Source organism: Phocoena phocoena, chromosome 19 (genome assembly GCF_963924675.1).
Source record: "Phocoena phocoena chromosome 19, mPhoPho1.1, whole genome shotgun sequence".
In the NCBI taxonomy this organism is placed as follows: Eukaryota; Metazoa; Chordata; class Mammalia; order Artiodactyla; family Phocoenidae; genus Phocoena; species Phocoena phocoena.
Window position 1 is genome coordinate 56,026,792 of NC_089237.1, and position 23,151 is coordinate 56,049,942.

General features: G+C 40.2%; 1 pseudogene; it reads left to right on the top strand.

Annotated features, from left to right (window-relative positions):
* Positions 1-3,791: 3,791 nt before the first annotated feature.
* On the top strand, positions 3,792-4,048 carry LOC136138991 (small ribosomal subunit protein eS27-like; annotated as a pseudogene).
* Positions 4,049-23,151: the final 19,103 nt, after the last annotated feature.

Sequence of the window (23,151 nt, forward strand, 5' to 3'; positions counted from 1 at the left end):
ATGGAGTTAAAATGAGGTTGCCAGAGTGGGCCCTAACCCAACATAAGTGTTATCCTTAGAAGAAGAGGAAATTTGGCCACAGACATCGACAGAGGGAAGATGATGTGAAGACACAAGGAGAAGACAACTATCTACAAGCCAAAGATGAAACCAACCCTTCAGGCACCTTGAGCTCAGACTTGCAGCCTCCAGGACTATAAGAAAGCAGGCTTCTGTTGTTTAAGCCACCCAGTCTGCAGTACTTTGTTATGGTGGCCCTAGAGAACTGATACAGACTCTTACTTTGCTTTAGGACCACGGTTGGATCTTACCATAGGTCAGTCAATCTGGAATGGGGATGTGGTGAGCAGGAAGCAGAGATTCTTGAGAGGAAGAGACTATCGAGAAATATGGCGGCCTGGTGGAGGAATAAGTTGAGAGTCTGGGATTAGGACAAGCATAGTACTGTACATGGAGTGGATGGACGGCCAACAGGGACCTGCTGTGTAGCACAGGGAACTTCACTCACTACCTTGTAATGACCTATAATGGAAAGAATATAAAAAGTATACATATATATTTATTTATTTACTTATGTATAACTGATTCAATTTGCTGTGCACCTGAAACTAACACAACATGGTAAATCAACTATATTTCAATAAAAAATTTTAAAATATATGGCATCCTCTGAGGAACATTATCCATTGAGCCTACGCGTCTTTTGGAGGCAGGATAAGACAGAGGTGAAGGAGAATAAGATGTCCAGACCCACAGAATCTCAGATACATGAAAGCAGGAAAGGATGGAGAACGCCGCTTCACGCACTTGACCTACTTTAGTGTTCTGGGACCAGACCCACCAGGAAATGTGAGACAATCCATGACCCATGGTCAGCGTCTGATCGAATCTGCATCCCTTCCCCTCAGAAGAAAGAAAAATATAGTGGAAAAAGTGAGCACAGACTTCCTCTTCCCTAGACCTCAGTTCAAATGTTGCTTCTTGAAAAAAATCTTCAGATTTACACTTGCACTCTCGCCCAAAGTTGGAAGTGAGTGCTTCATTCTCTAAGCTCCCACACAAATTACTGTTTCTTTTCCTATGAAACAGCACTTTTTTACAACTACCATTTATTTTTTGTTTCAGTAGTTTATTGATTAAATGTAATAAACTGAGGATTGAGGAACGACACTCTGATGTACACACCAGAAGAATTACTAATTAGTAGTAAAAGAACAAACAAAAAACCAAAAAATAATTGCAATACAGGTAGCTTAAAGATTGAGCAATTGGGCTTCCCTGGTGGCACAGTGGTTAAGAATCCGCCTGCCAATGCAGGGGACACGGGTTCGATCCCTGGTCTGGGAAGATCCCACATGCCAGATCCCACATGCCGCAGAGCAACTAAGCCCATGCGCCACAACTGCTGAACCTGCGCTCTAGAGCCCACAAGCCACAACTACTGAAGCCCGTGCACCTAGAGCCCGTGTTCTGCAACAAGAGAAACCACTGCAATGAGAAGCCCGTGCACCGCAACGAAGAGAAGAGCAGCACCCGCTCACCACAACTAAGAGAAAGCCGGCGCATAGGAACGAAGACCCAAGGCAGCCAAAAATAAATAAATAAATAAATTTATTTTTTAAAATGAAGCAACTGCTTACTAGACGGCGCTAGTGTTTTTTTCCGTTATATTATTTACAGCTACCATTTACTGAGCCAGATGATGGCAGTTCATACCTGGTGTGCCACTGAATCTTAAAAACAACCCTATGGGTTAGTATCCCCAGTATCATTTTAATAGATATTAAAGCAATTTATTTCAACAAACATGGACGGAGAACCTAATACGCCGTCTAGCTATATCAAGAATGCAAAGGTTGCTGTCTTCAAGGTCTTTGTTTAGTGAGGGAAACATATACAAATAAAGTATTAGATTCTGATTAAGTCAAATTATTTACATTATTTACAATATCCAAGATATGAAGCAACCTAAGTGTCCATCAACAGATGAATGGATAAAGAAGGTGTGGTATATGTATAGGTATTATAATATACATATAATGGAATATTGTTCAGCCATAAAAAAGAATGAAATTCTGCCATTTATAACAATGTGGGTGGACCTAGAGAGTATTATGCTTAGTGAAATAAGTCAGACAGAGAAAGACAAATACTCTATACTATCACTTATATGTGGAATCTAAAAAATAAAACAAATGAATGTATACAACAAAACAGAAACAGACTCACAGATACAGAGAACAAACTAGCAGCTACCAGTGGGTAGAGTGAAGGGTGGAGGGGCAAGATAGGGGTAGGGGATTAAGAGGTACAAAACAGTACGTACAAAATAAATAAGCAACAAGGATATATTATACAGCACAGGGAAATATAGCCTATGTTGTAATAACTTTAAATGGGGTATAATCTATAAATATACTGGGTCACTATACTTTACACCTGAAACTAATATAATATTGTAAATCAACTATACTTCAATAAAAATTTTTTAATTGAAATAAATAAATGGAAAAAAAGGTCTTAGTTTAATGAGGGAAACATACAAATAAGGAATTAGAGTCTAAGTTGGTTTCTTCATTTAACAAATATTTATTGATTATCTACTCTGTGCTGGCACTGTTCCAGGTACTTGAAATGTATCAGAGAACAAAACAGACATAATGGAATAGAACAGAACAGAGTGAAAGTGATCAATGCAATGAAGAAAAGTACAAGGCAACAACACTGAGGTGCTGGGGAAATGGGAGCTGGGTGGCAGTTTCCAAGTGTGTGATCAGGATGGGCCTCCTTGAGGAGGTGATACTTAACCCAAGACTTCAGGTAAGTTCACCAAATGAATATCCAGGGGAATAGAATTCCAGGGGGAGGGAATAGATGCTAAAATCACCAAGGCAAGAAGGAGCCTGGTGTCTTTAAGAAATAGCAACACAACCAGTGCAGTCAGAACAAAGTGAACAGGTGTGGAGTTGCAGGAGCTGAGATCAGCAAGAAAGGCATCAGCAGGTCACGAGGCCTTTGTGACCTGCCTCGAGGACTATGGGATTCGTTCTGAGTGAGGAAGAAAGCCATTAGAAAGTCCTGAGCAGGGGAGTTTTTGGATTGTCTGAGAAGCAGAGGCCAGGATGGAATTAGACATTCAGGGAGGTTTATTAGAGAAAACACCTAGGGTGGATAAAGGGGGAGAAGGCTTGCTAGGGAGACAGAGTAGGTTAGGACAGACCTAAAAACACGATGTAAGTCTGGCACCTGTGAAAGGAGGAAGGGGAGGAAGATTGGTCAAACTGGAATACAGCTCTGGGAAATTCCAAAGCATCACACGTGTAAGTCAGCGACAGCCCAGCTCTGAGGCCCTGGCCGTGCTCCATCATCAGCCCAGAGCAGCCTGCGAACAGTGTAGCTGAGAAGAGCTTGGACGCGGGCAGATCCCAGGGTGTGGCAGTCGATGTTGTCTCCCAGACACCCTTCTCTCATCCTGCCCTCTGAGGGCACATCACCATGGCCGCCAACAAGAGTGAAATCATCTGAATGGTTTTTTTAAAAGATCACTCTCGGGACTTCCCTGGTGGTCAAGTGGTTAAGACTTTGCCTTCCAGTGCAGGGGGTGCAGGTTTGATCCCTGGTCGGGGAGCTAAGATCCCACATGCCTTGCAGCCAAAAAACCAAAACATAAAACAGAAGCAATATTGTAACAAATTCAATAAAGACTTTAAAAATGGTCCACATCAAAAAAAAATTGTATTAAAAAAAAAGATGATTCTCCTTTGCGGGGGTGATTACCTCCCCATGAGAACATGCCTCTCACAAAGGAGCTCCTTCATCCCTCTCCAGAAGAGGAGAAGAGGAAACACCAGAAGAAGCGTCTGGTGTAGAGCCCCAATTCCTATTTCGTGGATGTGAAATGCCCAGGATGCTATAAAATCACCTCTGTCTTTAGCCATGCACAAACAGTAGTTTTATGTGTTGGCTGTTCTACTGTCCTCTGCCAGCCTCTACAAGAGGAAAAGCAAGGCTTACAGAAGGATGCTCCTTCAGACAGAAGCAGCACTAAAAGCACCCTGAATCAAGATTAATGGGAAACCATCCCAATAAACACATTTTGGATTAAAAAAAAAAAGATCACTCTGGCTACTGGGTAGAATATGAGAGACCAAGAGAGACAGTAAGGAAGCCAGCTGTAAGGCCACTGCGATCACCCAGGTGAAAGATGGGGTTGCTGGGGGTGGAGCAGCGGCTCTCACTTGGAAGTGATTCTGCCCTAGGGGACCTGTTGTCAGTGTCTGGAGATAGTCTTGATCGTCACAACTGGAGGCGAAGGAATGTGTCATCCAGTGGGCAGAGGCCAGAGATGCTGCTAAATGTCCTACAATGCACAGAACCAGCCTCCACAACAAAGAATTATCCAACCCCAAATGGCAACGATGCTGAGGTGGAGAAAACCTAGGATAGGGCAAAAGCGTGTAAGCAAATGTTTTCCCCCTAATATTGTTTTGAAGGTAGAAAAGACAGAATTCGATGATGGATTAAACATGAGTTGTGTCAGAAAGGAAAGGGTGTGTCAAATTCCTTGAATGATGGCCAGCACCTAGGAAGATGGTTCCAGGCTTGTTTGTTTTACTTTGTTTTTGTTTTCTCTTTAAATGGAGATGATGAAGGCTCAGAAAAAAGTGGTTTTAGGGATGAGTACAAAAAAAAAAAGAATTTTATTTCAGATATGCTCAGTTTGTATGACTATGAGATATTCACTGATGTCAGACAGGCAATACGGAGATTTTCGAGTTTAGGAGAAGACTGTAAATATAAATTAGGGAGTCATGGATAGAGTTGGTATTTAAAGGCATGGGACAGAGTGAGGTCACCTATAAGAGATCTAAGTGTGAGTTCTGAAGCAGTTCCACATGTGAGGCGGAAAGATGATAGGGATCTAGTCAGTAGAGAAGGAAACATCCAGTGGGTCTGGAGGAAAATGAAGAGAGGATGGTGGCTGTTTTCAAAGCAAGAGGGGGAATGCTGCTGATGGTGTAAGTAAGCTGAGGGATGAGAAAGGGCGGGTGAACTCCTAAGTACGGAGGACACTGATGGCCTTGACGAAGAGGATGACAAGGGGCAGTGGCGCTGTGCCTTACTGCCATCTTGCGCTCACAGAAACGGGACGGGGAAGGCAGTAGGTTGAGGATGGCAGGGCTCACAGAGGAGACAGCCCAGAAAAGGCTGCGTCCTCACATCTGGATCCAGCCCTTTATTCATCAAGCCCTTTACAGATGCTGTCAGGAAGGGCTTTCACAGGATCAGAGCCTGACAATATGAATGCCTTCAGCAAGAGTCAAGTACCATTTACGGAGGATGCTGGAAAGGCCATGTTTACCATGAAAGTGGCTGGATCTCTGACTTTTATAAAATTATAACAAGATACTGGACTCGGTGGTCAGTGCCCAGAGGGTGAAACCCCTTCCACACATTTTCTATTTCCAGCAAGAGACAGACCAGAGGCTGCTGTCATTTTGATTGAAAAGTTCTACTGACCTGATGAAGGCTTTTTGTTGGCTGCACTTGGGAACTCTTTCATTTCTTCAGTTAAAAAAAAAATGCTGTAGCAAACTGTTATATATAGGATGGATAAACAACAAGGTCTTACTGTAGAGCACCAGGAACTATATTCAATATCGTGGGATAAACCGTAATGGAAAAGAACATGAAAAAGAATATATATATGTATAACTGAATCACTTTGCTGTACAGCAGAAATTAAGAACACTGTAAATCAATTATCCTTCAATACAATTTTTTTTAAATGCTGTATAATACTGAAGTACCTGGCTGTCCCAAATGAAGACTTAGGGAAATCAACAGAGCAGGCTCTGCCCACCGGCCCTTCTCATCCCCCAAACCCCCAACACACAAACATACACTAACCAGCCACCAGCCATCCTATTTTCACTTTTAAAACTGTTCGATTTTTTTTTTTTTGCTGTACACGGGCCTCGCACTGTTGTAGCCTCGCCCGTTGCGGAGCACAGGATCCGGACGCGCAGGCTCAGCGGCCATGGCTCACGGGCCCAGCCGCTCTGTGGCATGTGGGATCCTCCCGGACCAGGGCATGAACCCGTGTCCCCTGCATCGGCAGGCGGACTCTCAACCACTGCGCCACCAGGGAAGTCCTGATTTTTTTCTTTTCATTTATTGAAAGTTTTGCTTGGAAGTTTGAGATATAAATCTATACTTCCATCTAGAAGGGTTCTTTCGGACTGTCAAAATACTATTTCCAGTGCTAAATCTCCTACAGATGAAACATCACAGCACTTTTCACATAACTCAAAAACACTCAAGAAAATAGTAAAGGAAGTACATTGAAAACTCATTCTCTGTTTTGGCCACTTACAGAATAGACCAAGAGCAGACAATGTTTTTAAAACCCCAATTGGCTGGACTGAGGCTCTACTAATGTAATTCGGGGGCTAAATTGGCTAAAAATACTTTCTTTAAAATATAATATGCTTGATGATGAACAACAGCCAGAATTTTCAGCTAGCTGATTTTTTTTAATTCCTCAGCATTTACAATTAAAATTTTTTAAATCTTCTAGCAAGAAACTCAGTTTTAAGATATGTATCAGTCATGGAAGTAAAACTAAATAGGTTTCCCATCTCCTCTCTCGGCCAGCTGCCAGAATTAGTCACTTTATTAAAGAGCTGTTTTCACAGTGCTTCTGGTTGACTTCTTTTTTCAGGGTATAGAAATGTGATGTTGTTATGACAGGGGTTAAGACCAAGGCTCTGGATTCAGACTGCCCAAGTTCAAAACCTGGTTTTGCCTCTGACTAGCTGTGTGATTTTAAGCAAGTTGCTTAACTTCTCTGTGCTTCAGCACTTCTGTTTAAAAAGAACTAATTACAGCAACAATCTCACAGAAGTCTAGAAAGAATTACACGAGATGATGCTATATACAAGAAATCTCTCTCTCCCTCCCTCTCTATCTCTGCCTAACCCTTTTCGATTTTCCATGTGTGTGCCTGAGTGTTTGTCACCTTCTGCATGCTTGTTATTTCTAGGGAAATAACCCCAGAGCCCAAGGAGAAGTGAAAAAGTAAGAAATAGAAAATGTGGGTTCTGGCAGCCTCTTTCTCTCTGTAATCAGGACCTCGTGACTCTTCCTGTTGCCCATTTGGAAAATAGAGAATGTTTGCTAAGTCAGATGAGACCTTCCCTATGGTTTCTTCTCTTACAGAAATATCACTTCAAGTTGTTGCTGAAGTTCATATCTATAAGGGGGGTTAAAATACAACTTTAAGTAGGGTGGCTGAGCCTGGATATTAAGTACAACTATCAGGATAATCCTAGAGCCAGGGAAAAAATCTGATTCCAGGTTTGAAAGGCTTTTCTAAAACCCCAACTTTTATTAATTTAGTAAAAAAATCAACTTTCCCAATGTGTATTATTTATCAAAAACCATTCTAACGACCAATTCATTACAATGTGTCAAATGAAAATTGTATATTCTATTAAAAGCAAAAAAAAAAAAAAAAAAAAAAAAGCAAAGGCAATTAAAATAAGGCTTTGTCAGCCCATACAGTATTGCATGGGTAAACGCATAATTTTTCTGACACTTTTATGTACATAAAGTATAGTTCGGAGAGCTTACCACCACTGTGCACCTCTTGAGGTTAGGGAACCCCAAGTTGAGAGCCATTTACCTATAAAAACCCTGAGTCAGTGCTGACAAAGCAATACTAGGCTGGCCCACAAATGTATAAGCAATAATGATGTTACTAATCATTTATAGCAGCCCACGAGGGACTTCGGAAATAACCTCCAAGCCATTAAATAATGACCTACCTGTGATAATATCTCCAGCTTTGAAAGCTGAAGGTTAGAGTTCATATGCCAAAGTGATGCTGGGACAGTGACTCGGCTCGGCGGCCGGCTCTCTTCCTGAACAGGGAACAGTGCTCCTACCTGCTCATCTCCCTCTGAGTGCACTTCAGAAGATGGTAATCTTTATAGCCTTTTAACATGCTTGTAACATCTTTTTTTCTTTTTAATTAAAACTACTGCTCAAAGCAGAAAACTTGGAAACTACACAGAAAGGCACCAAGACAAGATGTTATCCACAATCCCATCATCCATTACTTTTTAACATTTCTCTGTTTGTCTCTTCCATTTTTCTACATATCGATGTATAATATTTGACTGGAAAATCAGCAAAACTTTAACATCATTGTTTCACCTGTCTTCTTTAATCACAACCTGTCATAAGCATGTTTCTATAATAGATATTTTTATATGGTTGTATGTTCTTTATTTAACTAATTCCTTTCTGTTGGATGTTTAGGCAGTTCTAAATGTTTCACTACTATACATAAAACTGGGATTCTGTTACTTCATTCATTTAGTAACATCTTTTGATAGGCGTCCTTTCACAGACAAAAAGTCTCTTCCCTCTTACATGCTTAACATTGACAGGATGAAATTTTAGAAGAGAAATCAACATCAATGCCATAAGACACGTTTTGAGGCATATTACAGATATTTCCCTCCAAACTTTGTTTTAATTTTTATTCTCTCTCGAAGTATACTTGAGAATGCCATCCTCAATCCAAGGTTTACCAGTTTTAATAATACTTCAAACCCGGACGTGTGACAAAAACATCTCATAGGATTTTCACTTACATTTCTTTGACTATTGATCAAGTTGCACATTTTTCACATGGTAATTGGTGATTTGTACTTACCTTTTATTGAATTGCTATATGTGTCCTTTGAACAATTTTCTACCAAGATATTAACCTTTTCCTTATTGATTTCCTGATCGATTTCCTTATTGACTTATTTTACTGTCATTTTATCATGGTCATCTCTACAAGGTAGTACTTACAAAGCTAACTCATCTTTTGTAAAGACTGTGTTAGAAAATGTTTTATGTGTATACACCAAATGGACACTTTTACATAAACTGAACCTTCCCATGCATGATGGGATTTATAATACAGTCTTTGCTTTCTCTGGCCTCCCCTCTGACTCTTGCCTGCATCTCCACATTTTCACCAGCACCTCCCACAATAACCCATGTTAACAACCTAGTTTATATATTTTTTTATTTTTCTCCATTTTTTCATATGTATATTTTAACATATATACAGATGTAAAAACACATACAGCATTTTTTCCATTGAGGGTTTCATTAAAATGAGATCATACTAAACATTTTCTGCATCTTTTCTCACACAAGGATACGTCACAAAAATCCTGCCAAGGTAACTGGTGTAATTCTAACTCATCCTTCTGAATAGCTACATAAGATTCCCAGGGGTGGATGGGCTATAACTTCTTCAACCATTCCCCTATTACTGATATGCCCTTTGTTTCCAGGTTTTTGCCACTACGAATGAGGCTGCAATAAACATCTTTGAACAGATATGCTTACTTATACAGCTGCTTTTATTTTGATGGGACAGGTTTCCCAGGAAGAATACTGCCGAGTCAGGAATTATGTTCACTTTATTTTTCTTTTTATGGGTGCTGGCAAGTTTGTTTCCTGAAAAGGTGGTAACAATTCACAGTGCCACTAGCAATGTGTAAGAATTTCCCCCTACCTGCATTAGCAATAGGTATTATGGCTCTTTCCAATTTTTATAAGTCTGAAGACTAAAACATAGCCCTGACCACTCACGAATTCAAATGACATATGATTTTACATCTGGATTTCACGTCTCTGAATTACAGCTAATCCCTTGGTCCACTCTTTCACTTTTTTCATGTCAACTGTATAATTCATATATACTACAGATTTTAATATTTTGTCAGCTGCAATGCAAATAACTCTTTTCCAGAGCTCATACACGTATATGGACTTTGTTTATGGCAGTGCATCTCAAAGTCTCTGTGGCAAAGCACCAGTATTTTACAATTTCGAATCCATAGCAGATCGATGTTTCATACAATACAAAATCACACATTTGGATGTCATGGCAGTGCTAAACTGCTGCATAAGTTTATAAATGCTTATTCTCAGCCTGTGCACTTACCAAGACATTGGTTGGTAGCACACTATAGATTGGCTCTGGTCCGCCCCCCACACTAGGAATAACAGTGGCTTGTGCCATCTTTTTTTGCAATCAACAGTTCACTTTTATGTAGTCAGAATATTTCCTTCTACAGTTTCTGGACTTGCTTAAGGAGGTAGTTTAGGATGTACTTATAAGAATTCCATCGCTAGGAGACGAGGGGGAAGATGGCGAAGAGTAAGATGCGGAGATCACCTTGCTCCCCACAGATACACCAGAAATACAGCTACATGTGGAACAACTCCTACAGAACACCTGCTGAACGCTGGCAGAAGACCTCAGACCTCCCAAAAGGCAAGAAACTCCCCACGTACCTGGGTACGGCAAAAGAAAAAAATAAAAAACAGAGACAAAAGAATAGGGACGGGACCTGCACCAGTCGGAGGGAGCTGTGAAGGAGGAAAGGTTTCCACACACTAGGAAGCCCCTTCGCGGGCGGAGACTGCAGGTGACGGAGGGGGGGAAGCTTCGGAGCCACGGAGGAGAGCGCAGCCACAGGGGTGCAGAGGGCAAAGTGGGGAGATTCCCGCACAGAGGATCGGTGCCCAGGATCAGTGCCGACCGGCACTCACCAGCCCGAGAAGCTTGTCTGCTCACCCGCCGGGGCGGGCGGGGCTGCGAGCCTCAGCTCGGGCTTCGGGCGGAGCTCAGGGAGGGGACTGGGGTTGGTGGTGTGAACACAGCCTGAAGGGGTTAGTGCACCACGGCTGGCCGGGAGGGAATCCGGGAAAAGGTCTGGACCTGCCGAAGAGGCAAGAGACTTTTTCTTCCCTCTTGGTTTCCTGGGGCGCGAGGAGGGGGGATTAAGAGCGTTGCTTAAAGGAGCTCCAGAGACGGGCGCGAGCCGTGGCTAAAAGCGCGGACCCCAGAGACGGGCAGGAGACACTAAGGCTACTGCTGCCGCCGCCGAGAAGCCTGTGAGTGAGCACAGGTCACTATCCACACACCCCCTTCCGGGGAGCCTGTGCAGCCCGCCACTGCCAGGGTCCCGTGATCCAGGGACAACTTCCCCGGGAGAACGCACGGCGCACCTCAGGCTGGTGCAACGTTCAGTCAGCCTCTGCCGCCGCAGGCTCACCCCGCATCCGTACCCATCCCTCCCCCCGGCCTGACTGAGCCAGAGTCCCCGAATCAGCGGATCCTTTAACCCCGTCCTGTCTGAGCGAAAAACAGACGCCCTCCGGCGACCTACACGCAGAGGCGGGGCCAAATCCAAAGCTGAGCCCCGGGAGCTGTGAGAACATAGAAGAGAAAGGGAAATCCCTCCCAGCAGCCTCAGGAGGAGCGGATTAAATCTCCACTATCAACTTGATGTACTTGCATCTGTGGAATACATGAATAGACAACGGATCATCCCAAATTGAGGAGGTGGACTTTGAGAGCAAGATTTATGATTTTTTTCCCCTTTTCCTCTTTTTGTGAGGGTGTATGTGTATGCTTCTGTGTGAGATTTTGTCTGTATAGCTTTCCTTCCACCATTTGTCCTAGGGTTCTATTCGTCCGTTTTTTAAAAAATTTTTTTCTTAATAATTATTTTTTAATTTAATAACTTTATTATATTTTACTCTATTTTATTTTAATTTATCTTCTTTCTTTTTTCCTTCCTTCCCTCCTTCCTTCCTTCCTCCCACCATCCCTCCCTCCCTCCCTCTTTCCTTTCTTTCTTTCTTTCCTTCTTTCCTTCTTCTCTTCTTTCTTCCTTCCTTCCTTCCTTCCTTTGGATGAAAGGCTCTTGGTGCTGCAGCCAGGAGTCAGTGCTGTGCCTCTGAGGTGGGAGAGCCAACTTCAGGGCACTGGTCAACAAGAGACTTCCCAGCTCCACATAATATCAAATGGCGAAAATCTCCCAGAGATCTCCATCTCAACACCAGCACCCAACTTCACTCAACGACCAGCAAGCTACAGTGCTGGACACCCTATGCCAAACAACTAGCAAAATAGGAACACAACCCCACCCATTAGCAGAGAGGCTGCCTAAAATCATAATAACTCCACAGATACCCAAAACACACCACCAGACGTGGACCTGCCCGCCAGAGAGACAAGATCCAGCCTCATCCACCAGAACACAGGCACTAGTCCCCTCCACCAGGAAGCCTACATAACCCACTGAATCAACTTTAGCCACTGGGAACAGACACCAAAAACAACGGGAACTACGAACGTGCAGCCTGCAAAAAGGAGACCCCAAACACAGTAAGATAAGCAAAATGACAAGACAGAGAAACACACAGCAGATGAAGGAGCAAGATAAAAACCCACCAGACCTAACAAATGAAGAGGAAATAGGCAGCCTACCTGAAAAAGAATTCAGAATAATGATAGTAAAGATGATCCGAAATCTTGGAAATAGAATGGACAAAATGCAAGAAACGTTTAACAAGGACCTAGAAGAACTAAAGATGAAACAAACAATGATGAACAACACAATAAATGAAATGAAAAATACTCTAGATGGGATCAATAGCAGAATAACTGAGGCAGAAAAACAGATAAGTGACCTGGAAGATAAAATAGTGGAAATAACTACTACAGAGAAGAATAAAGAAAAAAGAATGAAAAGAACTGAGGACAGTCTCAGAGACCTCTGGGACAACATTAAATGCACCAACATTCGAATTATATGGGTTCCAGAAGAAGAAGAGAAAAAGAAAGGGACTGAGAAAATATCTTAAGAGATTATAGTTGAAAACTTCCCTAATATGGGAAAGGAAACAGTTAATCAAGTCCAGGAAGCACAGAGAGTCCCATACAGGATAAATCCAAGGAGAAACACGCCAACACACATATTAATCAAACTGTCAAAAATTTAATACAAAGAAAGCATATTAAAAGCAGCAAGGGAAAAATAACACACAAGGGAATCCCCATAAGGTTAACAGCTGATCTTTCAGCAGAAACTCTGCAAGCCAGAAGGGAGTGGCAGGACATATTTAAAGTGATGAAGGAGAAGAACCTGCAACCAAGATTACTCTACCCAGCAAGGATCTCATTCAGATTTGATGGAGAAATTGAAACCTTTACAGACAAGCAAAAGTTGATAGAGTTCAGCACCACCAAATCAGCTTTACAACAAATGCTAAAGGAACTTCTCTAGGCAAGAAACACAAGAGAAGGAAAAGACCTACAATAACGAACCCAAAACAATTTAGAAAATGGGAATAGGAACATACATATCGATAATTACCTTAAATGTAAATGGACTAAATGCTCCCACAAAAAGACACAGATTGGCTGAATGGATACAAAAACAAGACCCTTACATATGCTGTCTACAAGAGACCCACTTCAGACCTAGAGACACATACAGACTGAAAGTAAGGGGATGGAAAAAGATATTCCATGCAAATGGAAACCAAAAGAAAGCTGGAGTAGCAATTCTCGTATCAGACAAAATAGACTTTAAAATAAGGACTATTACAAGAGACAAAGAAGGACACTACATAATGATCAAGGGATTGATCCAAGAAGAAGATATAACAATTGTAAATATTTATGCACCCAACATAGGAGCACCTCAATACATAAGGCAAATACTAACAGCCATAAAAGGGGAAATCGACAGTAACACATTCATAGTAGAGGACTTTAACACCCCACTTTCGCCCATGGACAGATCATCCAAAATGAAAATCAATAAGGAAAAACAAACTTTAAATGATACATTAAACAAGATGGACTTAATTGATATTTATAGGACACTCCATCCAAAAACAACAGAATACACATTTTTCTCAAGGGCTCGTGGAACATTCTCCAGGATAGATCATATCTTGGGTCACAAATCAAGCCTCGGTAAATTTAAGAAAATTGAAATTGTATCAAGTATCTTTTCCTGCCACAACGCCATGAGACTAGATATCAGTTACAGGAAAAGATCTGTAAAAAATACAAACACATGGAGGCTAAACAATACACTACTTAATAATGAAGTGATCACTGGAGAAATCAAAGAGGAAATCAAAAAATACCTAGAAACAAGTGACAATGGAGACACAACGACCCAAAACCTATGGGATGCAGCAAAAGCAATTCTAAGAGGGAAGTTTATAGCAATACAAGCCCACCTTAAGAAGCAGGAAACATCTCGAATAAACAACCTAACCTTGCACCTCAAGCAATTAGAGAAAGAAGAACAAAAAACCCCAAAGCTAGCAGAAGGAAAGAAATCATCAAAATCAGATCAGAAATGAATGAAAAAGAAATGAAGGAAACAATAGCCAAGATCAATAAAACTAAAAGCTGGTTCTTTGAGAATATAAACAAAATAGATAAACCACTAGCCAGACTCATCAAGAAAAAAAGGGAGAAGACTCAAATCAATAGAATTAGAAATGAAAAAGGAGAAGTAACAACTGACACTGCAGAAATGAAAAAGATCATGAGAGATTACTACAAGCAACTCTATGCCAATAAAATGGGCAACCTGGAAGAAATGGACAAATTCTTAGAAAGGCACAACCTGCCAAGACTGAATCAGGAAGAAATAGAAAATATGAACAGACCAATCACAAGCACTGAAATTGAAACTGTGATTAAAAATCTTCCAACAAACAAAAGCCCAGGACCAGATGGCTTCACAGGAGAATTCTGTCAAACATTTAGAGAAGAGCTAACACTTATCCTTCTCAAAGTCTTCCAAAATATAGCAGAGGGAGGAACACTCCCAAATTCCTTCTACGAGGCCACCATCAACCCTGAGACCAAAACCAGACGAGGATGTCACAAAGAAAGAAAACTACAGGCCAATATCACTGATGAACACAGATGCAAAAAGCCTCAACAAAATACTAGCAAACAGAATCCAACAGCACATTAAAAGGATCATACACCATGATCAAGTGGGGTTTATTCCAGGAATGCAAGGATTCTTCAATATACACAAATCTATCAATGTGATAAACCATATTAACAAACTGAAGGAGAAAAACCATATGATCATCTCAATAGATACAGAGAAAGCTTTTGACAAAATTCAACACCCATTTATGATAAAAACCCTGCAGAAAGTAGGCATAGAGGGAACTCTCCTCAACATAATAAAGGCCATATATGACAAGCCCACAGCCAACATCATCCTCAATGGTGAAAAACTGAAAGCATTTCCACTAAGATCAGGAACAAGACAAGGTTGCCCACTCTCACCACTCTTACTCAACACAGTTTTGGAAGTTTTAGCCACAGCAATCAAGGAAGAAAAGGAAATAAAAGGAATCCAAATCGGAAAAGAAGAAGTAAAGCTGTCACTGTTTGCAGATGACATGACACTATACCTAGAGAATCCTAAAGATGCTACCAGGAAACTACTAGAGCTAATCAATGAATATGGTAAAGTAGCAGGATACAAAATTAATGCACAGAAATCTCTGGCATTCCTATGCACTAATGATGAAAAATCTGAAATTGAACTCAAGAAGACACTCCCATTTACCATTGCAACAAAAAGAATAAAATATCTAGGAATAAACCTACCCAAGGAGACAAAAGACGTGTATGCAGAAAATTATAAGACACTGATGAAAGAAATTACAGATGATACAAATAGATGGAGAGATATACCATGTTCTTGGACTGGAAGAATCAACATTGTGAAAATGACTCTACTACCCAAAGCAATCTACAGATTCAATGCAATCCCCATCAAACTACCACTGGCATTTTTCACAGAACTAGAACAAAAACTTTCGCAATTTGTATGGAAACACGAAAGACCCCAAACAGCCAAAGCAATCTTGAGAATGAAAAACGGAGCTGGAGGAATCAGGCTCCCTGACTTCAGACTATACTACAAAGCTACAGTAATCAAGACAGTATGGTACTGGCACAAAAACAGAAAGATAAACCAATGGAACAGGATAGAAAGCCCAGAGGTAAACCCACGCACATATGGTCACCTTATCTTTGATAAAGGAGGCAGGAATGTACAGTGGAGAAAGGACAGCCTCTTCAGTAAGTGGTGCTGGGAAAACTGGACAGGTACACGTAAAAGTATGAGATTAGATCACTCCCTAACACCATAGACAAAAATAAGCTCAAAATGGATAAAAGACCTAAATGTAAGGCCAGACACTACAAAACTCTTAGAGGAAAGAAGACATAGGCAGAACACTCTATGACATAAATCACAGAAAGATCCTTTTAGACGCACCTCCTAGAGAAATAGAAACAAAAATAAACAAATGGAACCTAATGAAACTTCAGAGCTTTTGCACAGCAAAGGAAACCATAAACAAGACCAAAAGACAACACTCAGAATGGGAGAAAATATTTTCAAATGAAGCAACTGACAAAGAATTAATTTCCAAAATACATGCAGCTCGATATCACAAAAACAAACAACCCAATCCAAAAATGGGCAGAAGACCTAAATAGACATTTCTCCAAAGAAGGTATACAGACTGCCAACAAACACATGAAAGAATGCTCAACATCATTAACCATTAGAGAAATGCAAATCAAAACTACAATGAGATATCATCTCACACCAGTCAGAATGGCCATCATCAAAAAATCTACAAACAACAAATGCTGGAGAGGGTGTGGAGAAAAGGGAACACTCTTGCACTGCTGGTGGGAATGTGAATTGGTACAGCCACTATGGAGAACAGTATGGAGGTTCCTTAAAAAACTACAAATAGAACTACTATATGACCCAGCAATCCCATACTGGGCATATACCCTCAGAAAACCATAATTCAAAAAGAGTCATGTATCAAAATGTTCATTGCAGCTCTATTTACAACAGCCCGGAGATGGAAACAACCTAAGTGCCCATCATCGGATGAATGGATAAAGAAGATGTGGCACGTATATACAATGGAATATTACTCAGCCGTAAAAAGAAACAAAATTGAGCTATTTGTAATGCGGTGGATAGACCTAGAGTCTGTCATACCGAGTGAAGTAAGTTAGAAAGAGAAAGACAAATACCGTATGCTAACACATATATATGGAATTTAAGGGGAAAAATGTCATGAAAAACCTAGCGGTAAGACAGGAATAAAGACACAGACCCACTAGAGAATGGACTTGAGGATATGGAGAGGGGGAAGGGTGAGCTGTGACAAAGCGAGAGAGAGGCATGGACACATATACACTACCAAACGTAAGGTAGATAGCTAGTGGGAAGCAGCCGCATAGCACAGGGAGATCAGCTCGGTGCTTTGTGACCACCTAGAGGGGTGGGATAGGGAGGGTGGGAGGGAGAGACGCCCTCAAGAGGGAAGAGATATGGAGATATATGTATATGTATAACTGATTCACTGTGTTATAAAGCAGAAACTAACACACCATTGTAAAGCAATTATACCCCAATAAAGATGATTTAAAAAAAGAATTCCATTGCTAAGTTTATTCCCTTTAAGTCTCTGGTCCTCGTGGATTTTTTTCAAATTTTGTTATAACCTCCTTTTTTTGTCTGGATCTTTATGGTTGTGGGATAGGGGTTCAAGGCTATTTTCTTTCTGATGTGCTGCCACACTGCCTTTGTCAGCATGGAAGATAACTATGGTGTGGCTTTACCTTCTGATAGAGTCTGGAAGGCTAAAGTCCTGCATTCTCAGATCAGTTGTCCTAAGGCTCCATAAGTGATGTGCATTTCACTGGGCAGACACACCCAAGCCAGTCTTGGAGCTGACAGGGTAGCATGACACTGAGCTGCATACAGGGGCCTCATTTCCCAGGTAAGCGAAGGAGAGCAGGTATTTTGTTATCCTGGAGTGACTGTGAGAGGCTTCTCAAGTTCTTATATTGTAAACACCAAGCAGTAAGAGTAGCAGCAATGACACTTCTGCTTGAAAAGTCTGGGGTATGACTGGCCCTTCTTCCTGGCTGCATAGCGTCCAACCATTGTTCTTTCATCTTTCCAGATAGCTTCTAGAAGCTTCCTTTCACTTAAACTACCTAGAGTGAATTCTGTTGTCTGCAACAAAAAGCCCTTACAAAACACTCATATATTAAATTATCTTACATACTGAGATCCTTTACTATATTCACTCTTTGGATTCACTGATCCATTTTAAATGGATCACTATCAATACACTCATGCCAATTTCATGCTGCTCTTATCACAGTGGATTTATAGTGAGTTCTGAGATCTGTTTCTTTTTGCTCTTATCAGAAATTTATACTTCCATTTGAACTTTAAGATACTTCTATCACCTTAAGTCAACAAATAGAATAAGAAACAGAAACACATTTAAGTAAAACTATGAGACGCCCCTGAACCCTAAACCAAGATATATGAAGACAGAGACTGAATGAAGACATGGAAAATGACTTTAAAAAGATGAGACACTCAAACTAAGAGGCTCACAGAGTATTTGCCAATCATCACCCTGAAGAACCTTTTAGAAAATAATAAAGTGGTGGTACCAGAGGCTGTAAGAGATTGTGGGGGAGTGCTGAAACCATGAGGCTTGCATAAAAGCACGGACAAGAAGAAATCAAACTCCTAGATAACCATTCTCACTCCTTTCTCACAGTTAAGCAACCATCTTTTCTCTTTCCCTTTAGGAAGTAGGAGGTATAGTCTCCAGAGAATATGAACTACAGAAGCTTTGGACATGGGGCCACCAGACAGAGAGAGATGGAGATGAAGGTTGAAGACAGGAGTCAGCAAATTTTTTCTGTAAATATCCAGATAGTAAATATTTTAGGCTTCACAAGCCATATGGTCTCTGTTACAACTACTCAACTCTGACATCGTAGCACAAAAGCAGCCACAGATAATATTTACACCAATGGGTGGGGCTGTGTGACAATAAAACTTTATTTATAAAAGCAGGCGGTGGGCTGGATTTGACCAATCGTTTATTATTGAAAGCCCTTCTCGTCTAGGGTGATACCATGGGGATTAAGTAAAAAGTCTACATGCTAAACAGGGAGCCTCCTCTCCCTCTTCCTCTGACCAATAATTATTCACCACCCCGTACTTTCTCCAAGTAGGTTAGTAAATGAAGATATTGTCCTTTCAAGAAACTCAAACCCCTAATAGCAAATACAGTAGCAAATACAGCTACTAGTATTTAGTGTCACTGATTAAAAAATCCACTGGTCCAGCAGTGAAGCTCACCACTTTGTCAAGCCCTGTGAGCCAGACCCAGTGAAGCTGGGTGGGGAGGAAACCCCAGCAGTCCTCATTCTAGGGTCAGGGAACCAACCTCACTTTCAAATACAAACAGACAGGCAAAAGATCCTCTGACATTTGAAGAAAACTTCCAGCATGAGACTAAAACAATCAAACACAAAATAGACAGTAACTGGGAGCAAAAGACAACTTCAGAGGACTCTAGATAATATCTGCAGAGAGGCCAATTTATGTATTAAACACATGTTTTTTGAGTGTGAATAGTGTGTCAAACGTTTTTCTACATGCAGGCAATACAGTAGCGACCAAAACTAATAAGAATCACCAACTTCACAAAGCTTTCTTCTAAGGAGAAGACAAAAGAAAATAAAACAAGAACATTATTTTTTAAAACAATAATTGTAAAACAAGAAAGATTTATTGATGATTAAAAATTTGGCAGGTAAATGTTTTTCTAGTTAGTAAAAGGGTTGGAAGATAAAATGGAAATCTCCCTGAGAAATGGGAGAAAGAAAGAAAGTAGAAGGAAAATAGGACAGAACAGAAAATTAGACGGTAGACCCAATAGGTCCAACAACCAACAGATAGGAATTCTAAGAAGAGAAAACAGAGAATAGGAAAAGGACAAAATTATCACATCAATAATACACAAAATTCCCCAGAGCTGCAAGTCAGGAGTCACCAAACGAAGAAGACCCCCAAAGTACCAACATGATAAGTGCAAATTATCCACATCAAAGCACATTTCTGTGGAATTTCAGCATTCCAGAGAAGATTCTGTTCCCGAAGAGGGAGAAAAGGTCTCGATTGAAGATTAGGGGATAAAAGTCACATCAGATATCTCAAAAGCAATACTGAAACAATATTTTCAATTTTTTTATTGAAAATTATTTTCAACTTAGAATTCCGTACTCGGCTGACATATCAGCCAAGTATAAGGGTAGAACACAGGCATTTTCAGACACTCAAAATCTAAAAAAATACACATTTTCTCTTGTGCCATGTCTAAGGAAACTCCTGGAACATGTGCCACACCAAAAGTGAAGAAGGTGGGAAAGAGAGGGTCCTTTAGTCAAAAGAGAGATGAAGGCAAATCCCAAGACATGGATGGAAGAAAGTTGCAGATCAGTATGTGGGCAAATTAGTAAGCAATCTCCATCCATGATGGAGCATGGATGGCTCCAGGAGGAATGTCCTCAGGAAATGTCCTCAGGAAAATGATATACTATTGGACAGATTTTTCATGTGGAAATTTATGTTAAGAAACATTTTGAAGAACTTTAGAAAATGCCGGAAGACATTGATTATGCTGAGGGAAAACGTCACAAATTTAAAAAAGCAATTATTAACTACATGCAGAACAAAAATGTATATAAAAAAGGAAATACGGTAATAGCAAAATACCCAGCTTAAAAGTAAACAATATTAACACAGTTATAACTGATAACTAATTTAGTTTGTGATAACTAAAACACCGAATATGTGTTTTATCATCTTTACTGAGGTAGAATTTTTGTGCAATAAATTAATTGCATCCATTTAAATTGTATGATTTGATGAATTTTTAACAGATAATTCCACCCATGAAATTATTTCCACAATAAAAGTACAGAATTTTACCACTACCACCAAAAGTCTCCTTATACCCCTTTGTAATCCACCCCTCTATCTGCTCCCAAAGCTAGGCAATGGCTTATCTGTTTGTGTCGATATACCTTAGTTTGCATTTTCTAGAATTTTACACAAATGGAATTACACAGTATGTACTCTCTCAACTCAGCCATTCCACTCCTAGATACATAAGAAAAATAGAAACCCATGTCCACACAAAGATTTGTATACGATATTCATAGTAGCTTTATTCACAACAAAAATAAAATGGAAACAATCTAAGTATCCACCAACAGAAGCATGAATGAATAAAATTTGTTGTGTCCATATAATGAAATACTGTTCATCAGTAATAGCAAAAACGAAATATGATGGCTCAACTTTAACCACTTTTCCAATCTCATTTATTGGTCTTATTTCTTACAAAAGTCTCTTGTGGTTTCTAGGTGTGTAATCATTTTATCAGCGAAAATATGTATTTATGTATTCTCTTTTCTAATTTTATACCATTTGTTTCATTCCTTCTTTTACTGAATTCACCTGAACATTCTAAACAATGTTGAATAATAATGCTGATAACAATCATCCCTGCCTAGTTCCCGATTTTAACTGAAATGCTATTATTTCTCTATTTAATTAAAATGGTTTAATATTTGCTGTTGGCTTGGGGAATGTGGTCTGTGTTATATTTATTATATTCAAGTCCCTTTCTTCTATCTATATTTTAGAGTTTTATTATAAATGGATCCTAAACGTCTGTTCAGAATCTACTATGCCCAATGCTACTTTCTCTTTAATTTGTTCGTCTAGTATAGTATATTGATGAATTTCCAAATATGTATACATTTCCAAAGAATAAACTTTACTTGATCATTCTTTTGATTGCAAGGTCCTTTTTCTCATACATATTTTAACATTTTTGCATTTATATTCACTAGTGAGGTTAAAGCTTAAGCTTCTTTCCAGTGCTATCTTTTCAGGTCTTTATATTTATTCTGGCTGCATGCAATGAGTTGAGGTGGTTTCTACCACTTTCTAGGATCTGGAATTGTTTAACTACTGTTGTAACTACCTCTTCTTTAGAGGTGAGGCAGAATTCAACTATGTTACATTCTTTTCTCAATGCCTTTTCCAATGGTGACTCTTTAACCCTTTTTCCAATCTCATTTATTGGAAGTTTTCTCCTATTCAAATTTCCTACTTCTTGAGTCAAATTTGATTAATTATATTATTATTGGGTTGGCCAACAGATGTGACAGAAAAACCCGAACGAACTTTTTGGCCAATCCAGTATAACAGGAAATCATCCCTCATCCTAGGGTTTTAAATGTTTTACCATAGGAGTTGGATGTAGAAATTTTTAAGGACCTTTTCATTTCTTCTGTATCTGTGATACCTCCTTTCTTATTTCTAATCTTAGGTGTCTTTATTCTTTCTCTTTTTTTTTTTTATTCAGGCTCAAAAGGAGTTGATTATTTTGTTGGTCTTTTCAAAGATCCAGCTTTTGAATGTGTTTATCTTTCATGCTATTTGTTTCTAATTCAATATTTATTTGTTGAACACATGAATGGCAGTTATCAGCACATAGGTGGGTTGAAGACCATTGGGGAGAAAATGTGTTGAGTGAGAAAGGTGAAGACCTCTTAAGAACACCAATATCTTAAGGGCTGAACAGAAAAAAACCCCACAAAGATTTCAAAGATGCAATCTGATAAGTAGGAGAAAAAACAGGGAAGTACAATGTCATAGAAGCCAAGATAAAAGTGTTTCACGGTGGAGAACCTTGTCAACAGTTCCGAATGTTGCCCAGGGGGATCTCTTGCCAAAGGCCTTACAAGTGTCCACTGACGCTGCCTACACGTAGGCGGTGGATGGCCCTAGCAGTTTTACGGTTTTATGGGCCGACAAGAGAAAAAGTCAGATTTCAGTGAACAAAAGAGTAGGAGAAAAGTGAGAAAATGAAGGCAACAGTCACAGATAACTTTTAAAAGACCTCTAGCTGAGTGCCTGAGGAGAGAGGGGACAGGAAATGGAAGAAGGTAAGGGGTAGAGAGACATTTTTATACAGAGGTGAAAGGCTCAAGCACATTTAAATGTTGACAGGAAGCAGCCAGTAAAGGGTTGGGTGGGAGATACAGGGAAGAAATGCAATGCAGAGCACAGACACAGTATTAAACGCATATAGGAGAGGGTCCCATTTTCCTGTATTCCAAGGCAGGAGGATAGGACGTCTGTGGGTGAATGTGGGTAAACCCACCTTTGTAGACTTGATGGAAGGAAACTGTGGAAACTGGATGGACTCTATTTCCTCTATGAAGTACCTGGCAGGGTCTTTTGCTGAGAGTAGGAAGGAAAGTGATAGGGTTGGAGGCATCCGGAAGTAGAGAAACATTGA